The sequence below is a fragment of the Nicotiana tabacum genome, chromosome 15, assembly GCF_000715075.1.
Source record: "Nicotiana tabacum cultivar K326 chromosome 15, ASM71507v2, whole genome shotgun sequence".
In the NCBI taxonomy this organism is placed as follows: domain Eukaryota; kingdom Viridiplantae; phylum Streptophyta; class Magnoliopsida; order Solanales; family Solanaceae; genus Nicotiana; species Nicotiana tabacum.
The window spans coordinates 131,754,088-131,760,245 of record NC_134094.1 but is presented as its reverse complement, the minus strand read 5'-3'; positions in this window follow the sequence as shown (position 1 = coordinate 131,760,245).

Here is a 6,158-nt window from a genome sequence, read left to right as displayed (position 1 = left end):
TGATGTTACCAACTCTCTGTATGCTTTAAACATGGTGAAACATTGCTATAAGCTGTTCTTACAGGAAGCCATGCCTCACGAATAGTCGAAATAACATGGTTGCATGTTCACGTCATGTTTTGGCAAGACAGTACTTTTTTCTTCTAACAGTGTAAATAACTAGTGCCCTTGGCATTACAATATGTTTACAGCCTGATATTTTGCTCTGGCAATCTATTGTAATAACTCAATCTTTCAATGGTTTGGTTGTGTGTTTTCTTCGATGTAGAAGATGCTGTATCTTTTGAATCCATGAAGTAGATTAAACTTCGCATGATTATTAATCTGTAGATCTTGTGATCTGTATACGGTCGAAATAGATTTCGGCCTTGGCACGTCCGATCGAGTTCGAACGGTGATTTATCGAAGTAAGATCCCGAAGGGGGAACAAACTAACCTCGAACCCGGGGAGGCCGATCTGTGTCGAGTTCGATATCATTATCAAGCTCGAATAAGAATCGAACCATGATGCAGAGTAGACCTATCATGCTGATAATCTAGAGACCAACCAACATTGACCTCGAATCAATTCGAGGGCTCGAACCAGGATCGGGCTCGAACCAAGATCATAAGTTCGAGTTGAAATCAAGCTCAAACCAAAATCGAGGGTTCTAAGCAAGATTGAGCTCGCAGACAAAAGTCGTTGCAATCCCACTAGAGAGAATCTTGGCAGAAATTATGGAAAAACTGACTTATCATGGGTCTCCCACTGAATGTTTATTTTATTATGCTTAGAGCCAAATCCCTCCACTATAAAAGGGCTTGGTTATCATTTCTGTAGGACAAGTTTTTTCTGAGGCTTACATTGTAATAAAGGTGCTATATTCTTCTACAATAAAAAATCGCTCTTTCAGACTCCTTAGATTGATTCTATTTGTTGAATCCTAAGATTCATTGTTCCTGATAACCTTATCTATTTTGCATTCTCTCCAATCTACATTTATATTTTTATTTATCCTTACATTTTGTATTAAGTTACGCCACATATCCTCGGAACTGCGTATAAATTCAACTCTATCCATTTTTCGGGCAAACAGTTTGGCGCCCACCGTGGGACCGAGGATAACAGTGGTCATTTGATACAAATCTGAAAAAACACGCCATTGTGCTTTGCACTTATTTCCGAAAACATCTTGAATTTCGAATCAACTACGAATAACCACCAATCAAATGGCTTCACCGATCGATTACGAAGTCGGCCTTCAAGATGAAACCAACAACTTGGCACCCGAGGCTCAAATCGAAGTACCCGAAATTAGAGCCGAAATACCATTGGATGTCAATTCACAAATAGCTTTGGAGGCGAACCAGCGTTCCGAACCGGAAAGAAGCATTCAGGGCGGTACTCGATCCGTAGCCCGAGACACCTAAAACGCGGGGGGAATCGGGGCCAGCTTACGTATGATCTTCGAGATGCTACAAGCCCAACAAGTAGCGATAGCTCAGCTACAGAGCCAAACTCGCGCACAAAGCAGGCCGGATTCCAATCCATTTCGAGAAGTCGCCCCCAGAATAGAGCCCGCCATAGTGAAATCTAACGAGCAAGAATCGGGGACTACTCCCGGAATTACTAAATTGCTCGAGGAACTCACAAAACGAGTCGAAGCCAACGACAAGAGGGTGGAAACGTACAATGCCAGGGTCGATCAAATTCCGGGGGCTCCACCAATGATAAAGGGGCTTGATTCAAAAAAATTCATACAAAAGCCTTTTCCGTCGAGTGCGGCACCGAAGCCAATCCCCAAAATATTCCGTATGCCCGAAATTCCCAAATATAACAGTACGACCAATCTTAACGAACATGTCACCTCTTACACATGTGCCATAAAAAGGCAACGATTTGGAGGACGATGAGATCGAATCCGTGTTGTTGAAAAAGTTTGAGGAGACCCTCTCGAATGGAGCGATGATCTGGTACCACAATTTACCGCCGAATTCCATCGATTCTTTTGCCATGTTAGCAGATTCGTTCGTAAAGGCACATGCTGGTGCCATAAAGGTTACAACGAGGAAATCAGACCTCTTCAAAGTAAAGCAAAGGTAGGATGAAATTCTAAGGGAATTCGTATCCCGATTTCAAATGGAACGCATGGAATTACCCCCGGTCACAGACGATTGGGCCGTACAAGCCTTCACCCAAGGGTTGAACGAGCTAAGTTCGACACCATCACATCGGCTGAAACAAAATTTGATCGAGTATCCAGCGATAACTTGGGCAGATGTACACAACCGATATCAATCGAAATTAGGGTCGAGGATGATCAGTTGGGAGCCCCGTACGGACCCATTCATCAGAACAGGACAGTTATTAAAAACCAAAAGGAGGTCGACAGAGAACAAAGGTCGAACAGAGACTGATATCGACCGTACGTCGCAGATCGGGTGAACAACGGTTCAGCACGCAACGCAGTTCGGAACAATCGAAGGATTGACCGAGGACAAAATTCTCAGGGGGTTATGAGTAATAGCGGCTTCGATAAATATGCCGATCCTATAGAAGCACCTCGATTATCAGAATATAACTTCAGCGTTGGTGCATCCGCTCTCGTGTCAGCCATCGGACGCATCAAAGACACTAAATGGCCTTGACCAATGCAGACCGATCCTGCCCGAAGAAATCCCAATCAAACATGCGAATATCATGGTACCCATGGCCACAGAACAGAAGATTGCAAGCAACTAAGAGAGGAAATAGCTCGCTTATTTAACAAAGGGCACCTTCGGGAATTTCTGAGGGATAGGGCGAAGAACCATTTTAAAAGCAGGGATTTCAGCAAGCAAAACGAGCAAGAAGAACCGCAGCACGTCATCCACATGATCATCGACGGCATCGATACCCCTCAGGGACCAATGCTTAAACGCACTAAAACATCGATGGTGAGGGAAAAGCGATCTCGGACTCAAGATTACGCACCCATGAGGACTCTGTCCTTTGATGATGAAGATGCAGAGGGGGTCATCCAACCTCACAACAACGCACTGGATAATATCCGTACTCATGAATAAAACTAAAATTAAGTGTGTGTTAATCGATCCAGGTAGCTCGGCCAACATCATCCGATTGAAGGTAGTAGAGCAGCTCGGCCTACAGGATCAGATCGTACCCGCAACTCTGGTCCTAAACGGGTTCAATATGGCATGCGAAACCACCAAAGGTGAGATAGTCCTACCAATAAACGTGGCCGGAACCATCCAGGAAACAAAGTTTCACGTGATCGAAGGCGATATGAGATATAACGCCCTTTTTGGAAGGCCATGGATCCACAACATGAGAGCTGTGCCTTCGACCCTACACCAGGCGCTCAAATTCCCGATGTCGGGAGGTGTCAAAACGGTGTACGGAGAACAACCAGCCGCAAAGGAAATGTTCGTCGTCGACGAAGCTAAACCAATGTCCTCACTTTCGCCGATAAAAGGATCGGGCCCAGAAGGAGAACGGGACACCAAATAACAATCACAGACATCGGCTTCAACCCAGCCAGACAACCAAAAAATCGAAGAGGATGATGATCAAAGGGTCCCTCGATCTTTCGTGATTCCCGATGATTCCGACTCCACCAAATCAATAATCGAGGAGCTAGAGCAAGTCATATTAATCGAGCATTGGCCCGAGCGAAAGGTATACTTGGGAACGGGGTTGAGCCCCGAACTCAGGAAGAAACTCGTTCAATTTCTTATCGATAACATCGATTATTTTGCCTGGTCCCATTTAGATATAACATGGATCCCGCCGGACATAACGACGCATCGGCTAAGTTTGGACCCCAGGTTCAGACCGGTGAAGCAAAAGAGAAGACCCCAGTCCGAGAGAAAGCACACATTCATAAAGGACGAGGTAACCAAGCTTCTCAAAGTAGGGTCCATTCGGGAGGTGAAATATCCCGAATGGCTAGCCAACGTAGTTGCAGTCCCTAAAAAAGGGAACAAACTTAGAATGTGTGTGGACTATAAGGATTTACACAAAGCATGCCCCAAAGATTCCTTTCCGCTGCCCAACATCGATCGCATGATCGATGCCACGGCCGGCAACGGGATCCTCACTTTTCTCGATGCCTATTCCGGGTATAATCAAATCCAGATGAACCCGGAGGACCAAAAATGCTTCATTTATCACCAAATATGGAACATATTGTTATAATGCGATGCCCTTCGGACTGAAAAACGCAGGGGCTACTTACCAACGCCTAGTAAATAAAATGTTCGAAGAACAAATAGGAAAATCAATGAAAGTTTATATTGACGACATGTTAGTTAAGTCCCTGCGCGCAGAAAACCATTTGACTCATTTGCAGGAAACGTTCGAGATTTTAAAGAAATATAACATGAAGCTCAACCCCGAGAAATGTGCTTTCGGGGTCGGGTCGGGCAAGTTCCTCGGCTTCATGGTGTCACATCGGGGAATAGAGATTAACCCTGATAAAATTAAGGACATCGAAGACATCGTCGTTGTGGACAGCGTGAAGGCCGTACAAAGGCTAACGGGTCGGATTGCAGCCTTAAGTCGATTCATCTCAAGATCATCTGACCAAAGTCACAAATTTTTTCTCTCCTAAAAAAGAAGAACGATTTTGCTTGGACCCCGGAGTGCCAACAAGCATTAGAGGAACTAAAGCGATATCTATCAAGCCCACCACTACTTCACACTCCAAAAACAGACGAAAAACTTTATTTGTACTTGGCAGTATCGGAAGTCGCCGTAAGTGGTGTCCTAGTTCGAGAAGAGCAAGGTACGCAGTTCCCCGTTTATTATACGAGTCGAACCTTAGGAGAAGCGGAAACTAGATATCCGCTCCTAGAAAAATTGGCGCTTGCGCTGATAAGCGCCTCAAGAAAGTTAAGGTCGTACTTTCAATGTCATCCCATATGTGTGTTAACCACTTACCCGTTTCGTAATATTTTGCACAAACCCGAGTTATCAGGCCGACTGGACAAATGGGCCGTCGAACTCAGTGGGTACGATATCGAAAATCAACCCCGCACGGCCATCAAGTCTCAAATTTTAGCAGACTTCGTGGCCGATTTCATGCCAACCCTCGTACCCGAAGTCGAAAAAGAACTGTTGAAATCAGGTACATCATCGGGGGTATGGATCCTTTTTACGGACGGGGCTTCGAACGTAAAAGGGTCCGGGCTGGGTATAGTTTTGAAACCACCCACGGGTAGCACTATTAGGCAATCTATTAAAACTATCAGGTTGACTAACAACGAGGCCGAGTATGAAGCCATGATTATAGGTCTCGATCTAGCTAGAAACTTGGGAGCAGAAGTCATTGAAGCCAATTGCGACTTCTTGCTGGTGGTGAGTCAAGTAGATAAACTGCTTGTCACTTTGCACCATTTCAAACAATGGACTTTACGGCATGTACCACGGGAACAGAATAATGAGGCCGATGCGCTTGCGAATTTGGGGTCGTCGGTCGAGGTAGATGATACGGGCTAGGGGAATGTTGTTTAACTTTCGAGATCGGTAATCGAAGAAGGTCACGCCGAGATAATTCTACAAGCTTAACCTGGGATTGGAGAAACAAGTATATTGAATACTTGAAAAGCGAAAAACTCCCATCGGACCCAAAAGATTCCAGAACCCTATGGACTAAAGCTGCTCGATTCACATTGGCTTCGGACGGAACGTTGTACCGAAGAACGTTCAATGGACCGTTGGCAGTATGCTTGGGTCCGGGGGATACCGATTACGTCATACGGGAAGTGCACGAGGGTACTTGCGGGAATCACTCTGGAGCCGATACATTAGTCCGAAAAATAATCAGAGCGGGGTATTATTGGATCGATATGGGCAAAGATGCGAAGGAATTTGTTCGTAAATGTGACAAATGTCAAAGGTACGCACCGATGATCCACCAGCCCGGAGAGCAACTCCACTCAGTCCTATCCCCGTGGCCATTCATGAAATGGGGAATGGATATCGTCGGCCCTCTGCCATCGATCCCAAGTAAAGCCAAATTCATTTTATTTATGACTGACTATTTTTCTAAATGGTTTGAAGCGCAGGCATTCGAGAAAATAAGAGAGAAAGAAGTTATAGACTTTATTTGGGATCATATCATATGCCGATTTGGGATACCCGCCGAAATAGTATGTGACAATGGAAAATAATTCGT